Below are 16040 nucleotides of genomic sequence, written 5' to 3' on the forward strand. Positions count from 1 at the left end.
GATCAGGCATCTACATCATCCCTGAGGTGATCTCCCTAATAAGACAAGTGTCTGACAAAATCTTTACAACATTTTTGATTACATTCCCCAAATTAATTTTCAGAACTCCGTGGCCATCTTGTGGTTACTGACTGTTTTCTAATCCCCTCACCTTCCCCCTTAACCCCAACCCCCTCCCGTCTAGCCTCAGAGGAAAAACCCTCAGTTTTTCCTCTATGTCTCCAAAACAGTTTCTGATTAGTTCATTCACTTATTCTTTTCTTTAGATTCCACATATAAGTGAGCTCATATGGTATTTGTCTTTCTCTATCTGACTTATTTCACTTAACATAGTGTTCTCTAGGTCCATCTGTGTTGTTGCAAATGGTAAGATTTCTTTCTTCTTTATGGCTGAGTAATACTCCATTGTATAAATGTACCACATTTTCTAAATCCAGTCATCTACCAATGGGCATTTCGGTTGTATCCATGTCTTGGCTATTGTGTATAGTGCTGCAATAAACACAGGAGTGCACAAAGATTTTTGAATTGGAGTTTTGGGTTTCTCCGGATAAATACCTAGAAATGGAATTGCTAGATCATAAGGTAGTTCCATTTTCAGATTTTTTGAGATACCTCCATACTGTTTTGCATAGTGGCTGTACCAATCAGCAATCCCACCAACAGTGCACAAGGGTTGCCTTTTATCCACATCCGCGTCAACACTTGTTTGTTGATTTATTGATAATAGCCATTTTGACTGGGGTGAGGTGGTATCTCATTGTGGTTTTTATTTGCATTTCTCTAATGATTAGTGAGTTTGAGTATTTTTTCATGTCTGTTTGCCATCTGTATGTCCTTTTTAGAAAAATGTCTCTTCATGTGCTCTGCCCATTTTTTAATTGGGTTGTTTGTTTTTTTGGAGTTGAGTTGAGTGAGTTTTTTATAAATTTGTGATATTAACCCCTTATCAGATATATCATTGGGAAATATCTTTTCCCATTCAGTAGGGTCCCTTTTTGTTTTATTGATGGTTTCCTTTGCTGTGAAAAAACTTTTTAGTTTGATGTAATCCCACATGTTTATTTTTTCTCTTACTTCCCTGGCGCAAGGGGATATATCAGTAAAAATCCTACTCTGGGTAATGTCTGTGAAGTTTCTTCCTATAGTTTTTTCTAGGTATTTTATGGTTGCAGATCTTACATTTAAGTCTTTAAGCCATTTTGAATTTATTTTTGTATATGATGTAAAGAGGTTGTCCAGCTTCATTTTTTGCATGTGTCTGTCCAGGTTTCCCAGCACCATTTATTGAATAGACTGTCTTTACCCCATCGTACATTCTTGCTTCCATTGTCATAGATTAAATGGCCATATAGGCATGGATTTATTTCTGGACTCTATTTCATTGATCTATGTGTCTATTTTTATGCCAGTACCATGCTATTTTGATTACTGTAGCCTTGTAGTATAATTTGATGTCAGGTATCCTTATACCTCCCACTTTGTTCTTATTTCTCAAAATTGCTGAGGCTATCTGGGGTCTTTTATGGTCCCAAATAAATTTTAGGTTTATATGTTCTATTTCTGTGAAAAACGTCGTTGGTAGTTTGATAGGAATTGCATTGAATATGTATATTGCCTTAGGCAGTATGGACATTTTAACTATATTAATTCTTCCTATCCATGAACATGGTATGTGTTTCCATCTATTTGTATCTTCTTTCATTTCTTTCTTCAGTGTCTTATAATTTTCTGAGTACAGATCATTTACTTCATTGGTTAAATTTATTCCCAGGTATTTTACAGTCTTTGAAGCAATTGTAAATGGATTTTTTAATTTCTCCTTCTGATGTTTTATTATTGGTATATACAAATGCAATTGATATCTGAATATTAATTTTGTATCCTGCTACTTTACTAAATTCATCTATTAGCTCTAATAGTTTCTTGGTGGAGTCTTTAGGGTTCTCTATATATAGTATCATATCATCTGCATATAATGATAATTTTACTTCCTCCTTAATGATTTGGATGTCTTTTATTTCTTTTTCTTGTCTGATTGCTGTGGCTAGAACTTCCAGCACTATGTTTAATAGAAGTGGAGAAAGTGGGCAACTTTGCCTTGTTCCTGATCTTAGGGGGAATGGTTTTAGCTTTTCCCCATTGAGTATGATGTTAGCTGTGGGCTTGTCATATATGGCCTTTATTATGTTGAGATATGATCCCTCTATTCCCACTTTCTTAAGGGTTTTTATCATAAATGGCTGCTGGATTTTATCAAATGCTTTTTCTGCATCTATTGATATGATCATGTGATTTTTATTTTTCATTTTGTTAATGTGGTGTATCACATTAATTGATTTGCGGATGTTGAACCACCCTTGCATACCAGGGATGAACCCCACTTGATCATGGTGTATGATCTTTTCAATGTATTGCTGAATTCTGTTCACTAATATTTTGTTGAGGATTTTTGTATCTATGTTCATGAGGGATATCAGCCTGTAGTTTTCTTTTTTTGTGGTGTCTTTGTCTGAATTTGGGATCAGGGTGATAGTGGCTTTGTAAAAAGTGTTTGGGAGTCTTCCCTCCTTCTGGATTTTTTGGGAGAGCTTGAGGAGAATAGGTAATAGTTCTTTTTTGAACGTTTTGTAAAATTCACTTGTAAAGCCATCTGGTCCAGGGCTTTTGTTTTTTGGGAGATTATTGATTACTGATTCAATTTCCCTGGTGGTAATCAGTCTATTCAGGTTTTCTGTTTCTTCTTGAGTTAGTTTTGGAAGGTTGTACACCTCTAGAAAATTGTCCATTTCTTCCAGATTGTCAAATTTGTTTGCATATAGTTGCTCATAGTAGTTTCTTAAAAATTTAAAAAAATTTTGTATTTCTGCTCCAAAGGTGACTCTTGCATTGTGTATATTGTCCTGTTAAAGAAGATCTTTAATTGCTTTTTGCTTGTGAGTAGGTGGGGTTAACTCCTAGGCTGACTAGTTGTGAGACTTGGCTCTGCCCACCACAGGGTGTTCTATTGCATGAGGGTTGACCACTTAAATGTGTTTTGGCCTCTCTGGGGTTCTTGTGCCTGTGGAGAATTCCCTCTGGGTGTCTCACTTGTAGGTCACACCCGGTAGTACTCTGGTTTGGTCTGGAGTTGGCCTCTGGGTGTGTTGAATCTTGTGCCTCTTAAGCTGGACCCTGGTCGTGCAATTTCAGAACAAAGCAAATCACCAAGCACAACAACAACAACAACAAAGAAAAAATCAAATACATTCACATGTAAAAACAACCGACCACCCACACTCAACACAGGCAAAGAAATAAAAGATATAAAGACAAAACAAAACAAAAAACAAACAAACGAATAAAGCAGTGCCAGACTTGGCTTAAGCCCAGCAAGTAATCTCCAGGTTGTCCTCTGCTGTACCAAAGAGTCCTTTGTGTATTGTGCAGGCAGATCCGGTCACCTGGTGGCCAGTGACGTTGGGACTGCAGATTTAGATGCATGAGGCTGAGGGGTCTGGATGGTAATTTCTACAAAATCAGTGCAGTTTCTGCCCTTGCCTGCACATATGCGCACTGAGATTAGCACTACCAGCCCTGTGTCCAGTTCTCCTGAGAGTGTGTGTGTGGGGAGGGGGGGAGGGGGGAGATTTCTGAGCTGCTGAAAGCCCAGAGCTGCGTCTGCCGCCTACTGCTGATCCCTGGGTGTGCCTCCGCAGTTGTAACTGCCCTGCCCTAGGCAGGCCAGAAAGGGTGGGGGCTGGGGATGGAGGAGTCTTCTCTCTCCGAGCCCAGCCAAGTCACACTCTTCCCGCAGGCCAGAAAAGGTGGTGGCTGGGGGTGGAGGAGTCTCTTCTCTCCTAGCCCAGCCAAAATCACACTCTTCCCAGCCTCTTCCCTGTTTCAGAGCTGCACGCCAGTCTTCCCAGAGCCTGAGCACTAAGGCTCCTCTGTAATCTGACACTACTCTACAATTCAGGGGCCAGTTTAAATCTCTGGAAAGGCTGGGGTAGGATTTTATTTGTAATTTTGATGTGGTTATGAGAGTATGCAAGCACAGCATTTTCTTACTCTGCCATTTTCACTAGAACTCCTGAACACTTAAATATTCATATATTTTTCTTTCATAAGAGAAATGATACCGAGTTGAAAGATAAATGACAAACTAGGGAAATAATACTGAAAAATATGTGATAACATATCAACAAGACAAATAGTAACAAGTGTTGGAGAGGCTGTGGAGAAAAAGGAACCCTCATACACTCTTGGTGGGAATGCAGACTGGTGCAGCCACTATGGAAGGCAGTGCGGAGGTTCCTCAAACAATTTAGAATTACTATATGACCCAGCAATCGCTGTCCTGAATAGATACCAAAAAAATCTGAAAACATTAACCCGTAAAGATATATGTACTCCAATGTTCATTGCAGCATTATTTATGGTGGCCAAAACATGGAAAAAACCAAAGTGTCCTTTGATAGATGAATGGATAAAGAAAATGTGGTATATATACACAGTGGAATACTATTCTGCCATAAGAAAAGATTAAATACTGCCATTTGTGACAAACGAATGGATCTTGAAATTGTTATGCTTAAACGAAATAAGTCAGACAGAAAAAGTTAAGAGCCATATGATTTCACTCATATGTAGGATATAAAACTGAAAGCAACAAAGGAACAAGACAAACAAATAAAGAATCAAAAATTCGTAGACACAGACAATAGTTTAATGGTTACCAGAGGGTAAGGGAGGAGAGAGAATGGTAGAAGAGGATAAAGGGGGTCAGATATATGGTGATGGAAGAAGAACTGACTTGGTGAGTAGGTGGTGAGCATACAATGTAATATATAGATGATGTATTATTGAATTGTACACTTGAAACCTATGTAATTTTACTAACCTTTGTCACCCCAATAAATTTAATTTATAAAAAAGAAAAATGTGATAACAAATAGCTAACTTTATTAATTATGAAGAGCTCACATAAAACAATAGGAAAAAACAAACAACTCAATAGGAAAGGGCAATGTATATGAACTGACAGATAAAAGAAAAAAGGAATATGAAAGCCAACAAATTTATGAAAGTATATTTGCTCTCTCTTAGGTGTACATGACTTCTATTCAAAACAAGCTATGTTTCTTCTGACTGATAAATATCACAAAGTTGGAGAACATCAAGTGTTAAAAGGGGTATTGGGAAGCAGGCACTCTCTCATCCTATAGTATATCCTTTCTTTGGGAGAAAATATGTCAAAATAGCTTCCATTTATTTATTTACAGTTTTGTAAACTTTTCTTTCATGATTTAGTCAGCTTCCTAATACAATCAGAGAACAAAATCAGATCTTAGAGCTATATAATTTGATCAGTAGAAACATTAGACATTGATTTTTAAATTAATTGACATGTTTTTTGTTTACTTCTGTGATAGATCTTCAGTATTTCATTTTAAATGACACAATCACATTTCTTCTCATCCATGGATGTCAGAACTTTTTCACCCTGAATTTGAGGAGGAGCACCCAATCATGAATTGGTGGGACCAGCAAAGATTGAAAAGGACAGTACAGCTACCCTCTTGAGCGCTTTTAGGAAATCAAATGCCTATGGCAGAGATGCAAAGGAGGGTACCCAATGGCCTTAAAAAAAAAAAAGAGAGAGAGAAAATAGAAAACTAAAAACCTACGCACATGTTATTTTTTCAATCTTCTCAACAGCATGGGCTGAGTTGCCATTCGGCACCACTAGATGGCATCACCTCCTTCAAGACCGTTTCTTTTTGCTCTTAGGTTTTTTTTTTGTTTGTTTTTTTTTTGCTCTTACGTTTTTGAAGAAGGCTGCCATCATGTACCTGGGCAATTTAATCAGCATTTCAGACAACATCAAACTAGGACTCTTCCCCTCTCTAGTGCTACTTTCACTCTCATATGTTAGGGAAAGTTTTGCATCACAAATGGAATGTATCTGGTATTTCGTTTCATGGCAAGGAAGCTTTTGTTCGTCTTACTTTTCACACATTCTGCATCAGAGTTGGACAACAATGCTGTGGGGACAAAGCCCCAAAAAACAGTTTCCAGGCTCTCGGCCTCACATAGAAAGGTGCTGGCTCGGGTAGTAAATGGCCATCAACTGTGATCAGATGGCCAGCAGCTGTGGCTAGTTGGCCGTCAGCTGTAACCCGTAGGCCATTGGCCACTAATATAACGGCTGTGGCTACGCTAGCAGGAGGGAATGGGGGCTAGCAAGAAGATGGTGGCTGGCAAGTGCGGACTGCTATTAGGCAGATTATGTAGATCCTGCTTCCTGTGTCTCCAGCCCAGCCGCCAGCGAGAATATATTGGTTTGACTCCCCTACTTATGGCTCCATGGGTGTTCCTTTTTGGCCTTACCGTGTCCTGCGTTCTTGGGCGGGGAGTGGGAGCTGGGACCCTGCACGACAAATGGCGCAGTGAGCAGGGTCCCCTGCGTGACAAATGCTCTCCTGAGTTGGTTTTCTACACTGATATTTCTGTTGTCCTAAAGCCCAGAGGCACTGTGTACTATGAAGGATTCATCATTTCCTCATAGAGATTGTCAATAGTGCTAGATCCCAGAAGAGCTACGGAAAATTAACATCTAAGTGCTTCCTGAAGGTCAGACTCTTCATACATTTCCACCCCTCACAGTGATAACCCCCAAGTCTACTACCTGCTACCCCTCTGATATCATATGTAGCTGTTACAATACCATTTACTATATTCTCTGTGCTATACATTACATCCATGAGTGTATATATATATATATATGTATATATATATATACTATATATATAATACCATTTACTATATTCTCTGTGCTATGCATTACATCCATGAGTGTATATATATATATATATATATATATATATATATATATGTATATATATATATAATACCATTTACTATTGTGGGGACAAAGCCCCAAAAAACAGTTTCCAGGCTCTCGGCCTCACAATAGAAAGGTGCTGACTCGGGTAGTAAATGGCCATCAACTGTGATCAGATGGCCAGCAGCTGTGGCTAGTTGGCCATCAGCTGTAACCCGTAAGCCATTGGCCACTAATATAACTGCTGTGGCTACGCTAGCAGGAAAGGAATGGGGGCTAGCAAGAAGATGGTGGCTGGCAAGCGCGGACTGCTGTTAGGCAGATTATGTAGATCCTGCTTCCTGTGTCTCCAGCCCAGCTGCCAGCAAGAATATATTGGTTTGACTCCCCTATCTATGGCTCCGTGGGTGTTCCTTTTTGGCCTTACCATGTCCTGCGTTCTTGGGCGGAGAGTGGGAGCTGAGACCCTGCACAACAAATGGCGCAGCGAGCAGGGTCCCCCACACAACAACTATATTCTCTGTGCTATACATTACATCCATGAGTATATATATATATATATATATATACACATATATATAATACGTATATGTATATATATACGTATAATATATACAGATAAATAATTATACTTGACATTCAATATTATTCTACTTCAGCTTCAGGTGTACAGCGCAGTGGTCAGGGCTCTTCATATCGTTTTAAAAGCTAGCCTGGGGCTTAAGGAAAAAAGTGAAGTGACATTCCAGCTTAATTTGGAGAGCTATTTAATTTCCATTGCATGTCCCACAGACTGGGTAATAAAACATTGCAGAACATTTCTGTAGCTTGCCGACTCTTACTCTTTCTTTTTTCTTCTCTTTCCCTAAGGACTGGTAATGAGATGATGGAGGTTAGTGCCCTGGGTATGTGAATGAAGGAGAAAGAATTATTCCACAATCATAGTTAGGTAAGGAGTTTTCAGAACCCTGTCTTCTCATTTAAGTGACTTCCTGAAATCCTGCTAAGTTATCAGGACTGTATTGCTTTGCTTTGAGCACTGGGACACTGGAAGCATTGAGACACAAGGAAGTGCAAAAGAAGAAAAACTTGGGAATCATTTAATCAGAATTAAAGAAAATGCTGAGGTGTCAGTTTCAAAACACTGTGCTTCAACTGTTGGCATTTTTTAAGGACATTTTTTAAAGGCATCTAATATTCCAGGACATATGAGTTCTATTACTGGCCCAGAAGGTACACAGGGTCTCCCACATTGATTGTCCCTGTGTTTCCCAGAACAGAATACTGTCCAAAGACAAGCAGTTTTCCATAGACATTTGTTCAGAAGGATGACAGAGGGATAACTCTTCAGGGTCTCCAGCAGCATCTTCCTGCTCATGACGCTGTCCACTTGGTTAAAATACACCTGGAACAAAGTCATTACCCTTTTCAGTCACCTCACCAATTACAAGCTGTTTCCATGAATCCCATGTAGAAATACCACACCCTGAAATTATGATATTGGGCCTACTTTAATTTCTTTCTCTTTTCTGGGGTTGAGATCGCCAACAGTGCCTCCGAAAACATCGGGAACTGGCTGGTATGGAGTAAGCAATCTGGCCTGTGGGCCAGAACATGTCCTTTATTGGGGGAGAATTTCTCCATCACACGTGAGGCTAGAAATGCATGGAGCAGTGGGGCTACGTCTTCAGGAAGTTGCTTATCCCCTGGGCGGTGGCCTCACCGCAGTCCCTGTCCTCCATCTCCAGGACGCGCATGCGGCATTTGTGTATTACACTTGTGGTTGATGTCTGGATGGGCAGCAACAGGTCCTTCGTGTAGGATACACTGAGGGTCAGGGCATCACCCCCACAGGTCAGGGAAAGCAGGACAGGCAAGTTTCCTGCCGAGCAGTAACCATGCTTCCCTCGTCGTTAAACACACCACAAGACCTGTCTCTGCTGCTCTCACCCGCAGACTTGACCCGCTAGATCCAGGGCTGTGCCACTGTGCCCACCTGCTGCAGCTGCCTGGCCACGCGCGGTGCCACGGTACTGTCCCCAGCAACACCACTGCCAGCCCTACTGCGGTCGCCCCAGGCCGAGGGGGCCAGCACCTGCAAGCCCCTGGCACCCAGGGCCAAGCAACGTGAGCCGGGCACAAACTCTGAGTCACCACAGTGCGCTGGCCACAGATGTCCCTATCAAAATTTTAAACGTACATTCCTCTGCCCTTCAATTCACAGTGCAGACCTGGTCGCAACATTTTCCCCCAAAATCCTTTACAGCACAGGGACGACGTACATAAATCAGGGCACATCTATGCAATGAAATAAAGAGTAAGCATTCAAACCAATGGATGAGAAGGAAGTACAGTTGTCCCTTGAACAACATAGGAGTTAGGGGCACTGACCACTGGTAGAGCCAAAAGTCCCGAGTAACTTAAGTAAGCCCTCTGCATAGGCAGATTCACAACCGCCAGTTGACCCTTAAACTGCACAGGTTTGAACTGTGTGGGGCAATTGAACTGAGGGGGTCAATGGAAAAGAATGTGCAGAGGAGCAGATCCAGCAGTTCAGACCCATTGTTCAGGGATCAGCTGTGAACATATGGAAAGATCTATAAGTGTTAATTAGGAAACAAAGTTACCGAGCAGTGAGTTTAGAATGGTCTATTTTGGGTAAACAAAATAAATAAGAGAAATGATAGATGATAGATAGGCAGGAGATAGTAGATCCACGGACATACGCATGACTTTTTAACAGACAGGAATGCTAGAAACAGTTGATAATGTTTTTTTTTTTAACCTTTGGAAAGAAGAGCTGAGAGTACAAATGGAAAGGAGAAAGTTTACTTTCCATCCTATATGCTTTTGTACTTTTAAATTTTTTCTTACTTTCAACTTTCAATTAATGCTAACAAGTTTGTTAAACCACGGAATTATGTACACTTCTATTTTCTTTCTATGCTTTGGAGATTTAAAAAATACAATAAATATTATTACTGTTTTAAGCCTATCAAGTTATTGAGTTTGTACAGAAGTATATTCATTCGTTCGTTCATTCACTAAACATGTACTGAGTGCCTAGAATATGCCAGCCACTGTTCCAGTCACTGAGGCAACAAGACACAGCCCAGCCTTTGAGAAGCTTACGGCCTTATTGGCGGCGGGGGGAGAGATGTTCATTGAGAGATTTACTGACAACCTGCTAAGTGACATCACAGAGGAAGTCACAAAGGGGCATGGGGCACTGAGGAGACGGCCCTCCCTATACCCTGGTTTGTCTGGGAAATAACCAGTTTGCATCCTGTGGGGATTATTACATGTAGACCCTTTCTCTCCACAGTCACTCAATGAAAGGGGCACAAAACAGCCTAGATAAGGGGACACAGGTCAAGGAAGGCTACCAAAGAAAGAGAAGCTTTAGCTGAGTCTTGAATAATGAACAGATCTGTCTGTATTTCTTTGCTAGGTATAAAATACCATAAACTGAGTGATTTAAACAGCAGACATTTATTTTCTCACAGTTCTAGAGGTTAGAAATCCAAAGTCAAAGTGTCACCAGGTTTGACTTCTCGTGAGGCCTCACTCCTTGGCTCGTAGATGGCCACCTTCTTGCTGTGTCCACATATGGTCCATCTTTCCTGTGTGTGTGTCTCTGCCCTAATCTCCTCTTCCTATAAGGACACTAGTCAGATTAGATAAGAGCCCACCCTAATGACTTCATTTTAACTAAAGGCCCTATCTCCAAATACAGTCGCATTCTGAGGTACTGAGCATTAGAACTTAAACATGTGAATTGGGGTGTGGGATGGGAACACAATTCAGCCCATAACAAGGTCTTAACCAGAAACTAAGTTGGGGGTGTCCAGGCAGAGGAAACAATGTCACTAAACATTACAACTGTAACACTTTTTCTCTTGACCTTTAACAAATTTGTCTGAGTTTATTTCTTGACTCTCTTTTGAGCTGACTCATTTCCTGCTGCACCTGCCAAGAGTTGTTGAAAGCTGAGGGCCAAACACTTCCAAACCACCCAGAAGAGACACACTGTGCTCATTTTCCTGAATGATTAGGAGAAAAAGCTCAGTGCTTGTCTGGGAGCGCTAACTGTAGAGTTCCTGGAGAAAGCCTACATGTCACTATCATAAGTGTCCAACCAGCCCAGGCCAGTTTGGTTCCAGTTCAAATCTAGAGTCAAAACCAGGTACTTTTGCTCAACCCAGCCTCCCTAACTTGGCAACCATGAGTTTCCCCTTGAAGGAACATGAACCCTTTCTAAAATCCCAAGGTATCTTTATAACACCTGCAGGACCCATCACTACTGTTCTATGATTACTACTGTCTCCAAACTATGACAAATAACAGGCACTGGGGACTTATCTCATGAACTCCAGTGTTTATAAAAGAATCTGTTAAGGGAATTAATGTTGGGGTGGCAAATTTCCTGAGAGTGAGATTCCATATCTCAGAAAAGTTTATTTTTCTCCCCTAGAAAGTTTTTGTTTTGTTTTCAAATACAGACTTACCTACAATTATAGTCCTGTCCACTTCTCAGTGGTGAATTTCACTCAACTGCATTTTTCTTCTTTATGTGGTGAGGAAGAAGGAAGTCAGTGGGTGGCCCTGACAAGCCCACTCCCCACAGTGCACGCACTGTTCACAGGCTCCCACATAAGCTCTACCTCCTTATGAGCGGGTAAACAGTTCTCTAATCCTTTTGTGGTCACACACGAGTGAGCTTATTTCCACCAATGATGAAATTGTGTTAAATCTCTCAGGAAACTGAGTAGTGAGTCCGGCTTTCCCTGAAAACACTTCTATTGTGGAGAGAAATAAATGATCCCTGCAGGTGTCCAACTGGTAAATCAATACACCCCAACAGGTGTGTCCACTGAGAAGAGGCCAACAGGTAAGGCAGCTGGGATCTTTGACTGCTTCTTTCTCCATGGACAACACAGGTCTTTAATAATATTAGCCAGGGTACATGCTCCCATAACTGTTGCCGAAATTTATAATCCAGAGCATGTCTATAAAGTGAATGTCTTCATAGCATTACTCCAAGGCTGAATAAATTCCAGTGAGCAATTATTTTGATTGCAGATGGGTTTCTGAGCTGCTCTTGCTATTGGCACTCCTGTCCCCTACAAACTATTTTCCAACAACAGCCAGTGTGCTCTCTGTCCAGTGCAAATCAAAACCCTGATTTTAAGCAAGGGTGCGAAGCCCTTCAAAGCGACCCTCTTGTTTTAGAGTAAAACCCAAACTCACTTTCAGTCCCTAAGCCTGCTTAACCTGACCCCCACCTACCTTTCAGATCTGGCCCCTACCACTTGCCCCTGATCACCACACTCAGAGGCTCCTCTGAGAAAGACATGTCAGAGGAAGTTCTGAATAAAATCATCTATCGCACCTCTTTTGAAGTAATGAAACAAAACCCAAAGACCAACTACACCACTTTGCTTACCAGTATCATGGATCAGTCTGTCTCCCCTTTTAGGAGGAAAGGTATATAAGACTTATACACTAAGATGCCAAATTAAACTCTGTGGTTTCCATGGTCTGCTTAGGTTTTCCAGAAATTTTCTTTACACCATTACTTAGTCTTGTCAGCAACACTACTGTACAGGTTTTGAAAGGCAAGCTTCCTTTTCTTCTCCATTCTTGTGCTGGCTCAAAGGGTGCATGCTCACTTCCCTTGTACTCCTCTAATAATCACTGAGTCTTTGCCTTGTTTCAGTGATGCCTGGGGACTGGAAGAACTATTTTACTGTGGCTCAGAATGAAGAATTTGACAAGGACTACCAGAAGAAGATGGGAGGAAACACGCTCACCTTCCGCACAGAGATCTAAGAGCAACAAGGAATTGGTCAGGACTTCCTTACTAGATTTTAGACATTTGAACCTCCTGACCAAGAATGCTTAAAACATTGACAGCCTTTCTCCAACCCCAAGTTTTTGCACACTATCTGTAGCTTCTATGGCACTGGTATACTTCATCAAAATATGATCAAATCCTGGGTAGAAGTTTAAGATTAAAATAGGTGATCATTCACATATACACCTACCATATGATAATGTACTCACCTACACTAAGGAAAAAGAAACACATGATTTAACTCCGTGACTAGTTTACAATAGCCTGGCCTCCCAGAGACAAAATTCATGAAAAGAGAGAATTAAATAAGAGTAGAACTTCAACATAAGAGAAAGTGAACAAGAGAAGCAAAGTATATGAGAAGTGAGCACGAGGAGAGCATGAAAGTTTTTATCCCTGATGGTCAAGAATGAGGGACCAAGGATGGCCCATCTCTTAGAGATATAAGGTTATGAGGTGTGGAGGATAAAATGAAGAGAAGCGGCGAGTGATGGGAGCATGGGATAAACAATAAACAGTCCACTTCTGTGGTCAACACAAGGCTGGAAACAGAGGATTTTATACTCCAGATGGGCTCCTTAGAGAGAGAGAGACAGAGAGAGAGAGAGAGAGAGAGAGAGAGAGAGAGAGAGAGAGAGAGAGAGCTTAAATTAGCCCAAGGAAAATAAAATTTAATACCCAGCACCACATTCACTGTAAGAAAACCTTAACTATCACATCTCTGGAAAGATTTCCATGTAATGCTTCTTAAAAAGAGACTCCTAGCAAAATTGTCAGAATTGCTAAGTTGTTTAGCTACACATGTAATGGCGTTCTGCTTCTTCTTTTTTCTTAAAACCTGCCTCAGAAAAGTGTCTACCATCATTTACACAAGTTGCACAAAGGTCAGTGTGTTATTTTTAAGGAGTGTCAGGAAAGCACATTTTGTGAGAGTGGTACTTTCCCATGCGACTCCATCATATGACACAGAAAATTATTTACTCCACTCAGTAACAAAGGATTTTGCTTGCATTCTTCCTTCTTTCTACTTTCTAAAATAAGCATGCAAATCACTAAACACATGACAAACAATCTAATAGAATATCATATGTATGGAAAGAGCTGAGTTGCACTGAGACTGTCTTGTGAACTGAACCAGTGTGATAAAAGAGCAAATAAATTTTTATCAGTGAACACCCATACCAAATATCTCCAATTTACATTCTAGGAGCTACTTAAACATTTAGACAGCAAGCACATAACAACTCCCTTTCATTGCCTTTTTTTGGAGTTGGTTCCTGGAGAACCTGTGGAAGGGGTTCCACACTAAGTTTCCCCAGATGCTACAAAGTGGAACTCAGGGCTTTTAACACTTCTCATAAATCTCCATCTTGTCTTGAATGACTATCACTTAATTGATTCATCTGTGTCTCAACTGGAGAGAGACAGTGAGGAAAGTTCAGCCAGAGCATGTTTCATGTTCAGACAAATAAAAAATATGTCCAATCTTCCTTTTACCCTACCTAAGGGAGGCAGCCCACCTCAGCTGGTTGAAGCTGAGTTTCTGGGTCTGTTTTAGCTGGGCCAGGATCTTATGGGAATGAGTATTTAGGCATCCTGGGGAGATATATTTGTGAAGAATCAGGCTCCCATATTTGGAACAAGTATCAGGGATCCTGGATGGGGATCACATTGCAGCCCCAGAAATCCAGACATCATCAGAGCTTCCCATTCTTTTTCACAAAGAACACAGAAGAACATTCCCACCAATGAAAGTGTGTACTGTGAAGGGCTTGCCTCTGTTTGAGGCTTCTGGAGGAAGTACCTCCAGGTGTGTAGGCCCAGGAAGGGCCAACATTACCAGAGCTATGGAGCTCCCAAGGTGGGTGCTACTCCTGTACCGCCCACCCCACACACCGTCTGGTAGCAAATCCTGAGAAGCAGCACACATGCTGTGGGTTGTAGGAGTAAGCAGGTGTGTGTAGAAGGGACCCTTGGTGGATGTGGACCATGATGGCAGGGACTCTAAAGCAAGTACAGAGTATGGTTTTCAGGTAGCACTAGGAACAGGGTCCCCAGCCAGAAGATGACATGAACCAGGAAGGCTTGTGAGTAGCTAATGTGTTAGATTGTCCCACAGAACCTCTGGACTGCCATGGTCATGTAAGCAACCAGTTTCCCAAGAGCAGTCATTGGGGTCCACTCAGAGAAGTCAGGCTTAGCTCCAAAGTTTAGCAGGAAAACTGGACTGGCTGTCTAGGGCTTGGCCCACAGTATGATTAAAACTCCACAGTCCTTATGGCCTTGACTAGGGGCCACTGGCTGCCTCCCAAAGCTCCAAGGTGATGAGGAAAATCCCCAACCACCACGAGCATCAGCAATGGGAGGCAGGGGACAGTGGGGTGGGGAGAGGCAGGCCCGCTAGCTTCCCACACGAGGGCCTATGTACAGAGTTACTATGACACTGGATATTAGTTCAAATATCCTCCCCAGCAATGCATGTGCTTGTGAGCCCAGGAAACTAGCACAAAACTTCTCCCAGCACTCCTTCTCCACCCTGTCACAGCTCATGTCCCAGGGAGATGGAATTTGGTGGAATGTCGTGTCACTTCCTGGCTTCTAATGCAGCAGGAAACTACAACCAGCCATAGGCTGTCTCACAAGGCAGTGTTCTCACGGATTTCAGGGAGCCCAGCTTTGACCTGATGCTCAGGGGCTCCAGAGTGTGCCCCTCCTCAAGGCAGGGATCTGGGCACGCCTGTTCCTGCCATTATCCCCTCCTTATTGCTGCCCCAGGCAGATGTCAGCTCCCAAACTTTTATGCTGTCAAAGCTACTGGGCAAAGCTGCCCCAGCACCCCAGTGTGTGCTGCCTTCCCTGGAGGAAACAGGCAGAGGCCTGTCAGAAGGAAGCACACAGCCGGTGGGGCAGATCCAAGGCTATGTGGGCAGAGCACCAGCAACAGTGCTCTAGGTACAGGGAGCTTTAGTGAAGAACAACCTACTTCTGAGTCCCATGTGCAAAGCTCACCATTGTGGGATTGCCAGAAAGAACCCTGAGCTCTATAGATTGGAAAGCTTCATTCTGAAGCTGGAAGCTGAGTAGTCAGGTGAATACAGGGTGGGGGTGGGGGCTGGTAAGACTGAGGAACAGCAGTGGTGGTTCATGTGGGATTATTTTGCCAGTTCAGCATTATGAGTTTTGCCCTGAGCTTTGCCATCGAAGCTGGGAGGACCTTCAGCTGCAGGTGGAAGTCCCCCTTCTTATCTCACCACACTCTGCTCCCAGATACACAGCCTGTGGCCACTCAAGTGGAAACCACCTGTGACACAATATCCTAATCTTTTCTTGTGGGGCAGAGGGTACAGTGTTCCAGCC

The sequence above is a fragment of the Rhinolophus hipposideros genome (genome assembly GCF_964194185.1).
Source record: "Rhinolophus hipposideros genome assembly, chromosome: 12".
NCBI lineage: Eukaryota > Metazoa > Chordata > Mammalia > Chiroptera > Rhinolophidae > Rhinolophus > Rhinolophus hipposideros.